Source organism: Tupaia chinensis, unplaced genomic scaffold (genome assembly GCF_000334495.1).
Source record: "Tupaia chinensis unplaced genomic scaffold, TupChi_1.0 Scaffold146740_1, whole genome shotgun sequence".
NCBI classification, from domain to species: Eukaryota; Metazoa; Chordata; class Mammalia; order Scandentia; family Tupaiidae; genus Tupaia; species Tupaia belangeri.
In genome coordinates this window covers 445,588-449,004 of record NW_006206595.1, presented here as the reverse complement: position 1 = coordinate 449,004, position 3,417 = coordinate 445,588, and positions in this window count along the sequence as shown.

Here is a 3,417-nt window from a genome sequence, read left to right as displayed (position 1 = left end):
CCTGGGAGTCCAGCGACACAGCCATTACGCTAACTGCTGGTTCCCATTTAAAGTGATTCTTTAAAAAAAAAAAAAACTACAGGTAGTCAAATTCTGGAAAATGCTGTAGAGCAATGGACTCATTTATGGATTTTTTAAAAAAGAATTACTGATTTTATTATTACTACCTGCTTTTAATTTACTATAGAGCATACACACTCATAAAAAGAGAGAAAACAAGAATGCAACTGCCAGGTCTGGGGCTTGAACCATGATGGATGATATGGGAGTCCAGCACCTTCACCACAATGCTGCCACCTGTCCACACCACCATTTATGGATTTTTATAATCTAGTATGTCCTCAAATTAAAAAACTTAAGGGGGCCAGCAGGTTCCATCGTGGTTGAGGTGCTGGATTCCCACATGGCTGACTGCAGTTTGACTCCCAAACCTGGTTTGCTTTCTCACTTTCTTCCCTCTCTCTGGGGAGCACATGTGTCTTACAGCAAAAATGTTAGGAATAAAAATAAAATTAATTATTTTTAAAAATTCAAAACCCTTAGGAAATAAGAAAGATATCAATATATAGAAGCACTTAAAAAAATGGAGGATGGAGACAAAGAGGGAACAACAAACCTCTTCCAGTTTGTCAATGATCATAGCAAAAGCTTTGAAGATGGCATTAGTAGGTCCAGCCAAAGTGATTATTCTCTCAGGACAATTCCCTTCTGAGATGTTGATACGTGCACCACTCTGGGTAAGAAACAAAGCCAAGAGATTACAAACAACTAGACATAAACACATACAGGATACATAAACCTCTCCTAAATAAGATGGGCAACAACTGCATACACATTGAACATTATCCTGATAGAAGGTTAAAAACAGCATCATTTCAAACACTGTTACTTGTCTGTCCTCAAATAGAGCCTATAGCAGCTGTCTTAAGTCTTGAATGAACTCTGAGACTTCTTAGAACTACATTTCTCAATGACTGCTGTCATTACAAATAACCAGCCAGAAAAATACCAGCTTCTTCTGAGAACTTTTCCCCTCCAATTCCTCTAACAGAATTTTCACGTTTTAATAGTTTATTTTCCAAGATCAACATTCCCAAAGCCCTCTATAACTTACCTCCTCGCGCATCTTCTTAACTGATTCTCCTTTCTGTAAGAGGAAAAGTCAAAAGTATGAGCACTGACTGCTATTTCAACCCAGACTACATAGTAATTAGGGCTGAAGTGAAATTGTCTTACCTTTCCGATGATACTGCCAACTTCCTGCAATGGAGAAAACCAGTGTTAGCAAGTGGAAACTTAGAGGTGTGTTCATTAGTAGGAAAAGGAGTTTTAACTGTCTACCTAACCAACTGCTATCTGTGCCAATTACTATCCCAAAGGAATAGAAAGATTCTAAGATTTACTGGTAGGGGGCAGGTAGGGAAGTATTCTTCTCTTTAATGCCACAGGAATGTGACTAAATGCTATCTTTGTGTTTAATATGTTATTTTCCTAAGTACCAAGTATATCTCCATCACCTTCAAGTTTTCAAAAAATGTTTTGGGTTAAGGTAACCTACCTATCACAAACACATCAACCTCTATGAGGAAAATCTTCTCATCCAGGTATGAGCTGAGTCTGGCTCTATAGAGCCTCTAGTTAAACCTTTCCTGCTCAGTGGAGCCTCCTAGTAAAGTCTGTCAATTTTCCTACTCCACTCACATCTACACTGTTAGGGAAGTGTGCTGAAGCCAGACACCCTACAGTGCTAATCTGATGAGCTCCTAGATGCATGTCTGCTCTTCCTGGCCCTCCCCTAGCAGTTACTATGACCCAATTTCCCAAGCAGATGCATACCTTGCCATGCATAAGTAGCCGGATGGTGAGAGTGACATTTAATCCACCTTCAATCACACCGGTGTCCATGTCTAGCAGTGTTCTGGGGAGCTGGACTTTGAGTGGTCAAGTCTTTGGTCACTGGTGGGGGTGAAAGCCAAAAACTAAAATGTAAACATGACCAAAATCAGAGAGGGGAAAAAAAAAAAAAAAACAAAAGCGGGTATCCCACCTTATTTTCACCATTATCAATGTTATCTAGCTGAATCTTTTCTTTACATGGCATCCTATCAGACTTGATAACATTACAGCCCAGATTATGAGTATGGAAGATGACTTTCCAGGTTGCTCTCATTAATGACAGGGTTTCTGCTGATGCGTAAGACAAGGAAGGTTTCTTCAACTGGCAATGTTTCTAAGGGAACTGCTGAACATGCACCCTCAGTTGCCCTTCAGTAGAACAAGCTTTTTTCAAAAGCATTCAGAAAACCCTGGAAATCATGAGGGCAAACCTCAAACTAACCAACCACAGTGTGAGGGCAACTGACCTTTTGCTTTCCTGTTGGGTAGTTTAAATTAAAATCTAGACACATGTATACATTTTCTCAGTGATAGCCATTTCTTGATAAATTGAGATGTATCTCTCATTACAAATTTCAAATGTTGATGACTCCAAAAGACAAAAAAAGGAAAAAAAAAAAGATGTAGGTCAACAAAATCACTGAGAAAGGCATTATCTGGAATGCTTTCCATGAGGCTAAGGTTCTGTATTGATTCCTTAGGAAATGATTCAATGTATTAATTAAGTTGAATCCTTTTCTTCTCTCCCTTTTTCAAATCCAACTGGTAAGTGGTTGAGACCTGAGAAAACTTTGTGTCTGTATACTAATGTTTATTCACCATTCAGCTTTTATTCAGATCTATTTAATCTTAATTTTCCTTCCAAAGAAAGCAATCAAAACAGAGTTGGTATTGCTAAAAGTTTATTTTGTAACTTTTAAGTAACAGCAGTAATAGCCTCTCCTACTCAGAATGGCCCTTTCCTGAGTATTTTCTGAAACAATGTTCCTAATATTTCTGCTTTGGAATAATAAGAGAATTTGTTTTGGGATATGCCTTTTACTTCAATAAGGCATTAGCACCCAATCCTAACAGTTTAAGAACGACCCTCCTCCAAGTGATGTTAAATTTCCCCAATGGCATTTTAAGTATCAAGGAAGTGAAATCATCAATGATTTCTCTCCTATAGCTTCCCTCCTTGAAAAAACCAGGCCCGGTTTTAATTTTGCTTTGACACCAAATTTTTAAAGTGTTTTAAGTAGCTGCCACACCATTCTGTATATGGCAAACTGTCCTCCAGCTTCTTCAAAAATGTAAGTGATTACATAAAGTGCATGCCCAAAGCACATCATTTCCCTATTTTCAGAAAATAAATAATTGCTGGCAAAATCCCAGAATTCAACACTTATCACTCATGGAAAAACAGTGCTTGGTCGCTGAAGAACGTTAGGTCTGTTAAGAATGACTTTAAACATAAAACACGGTAAAAATCTGGCAGTTTATTTCCTTATCCTCTCTGAGACATAATGGAAAACACTTTAC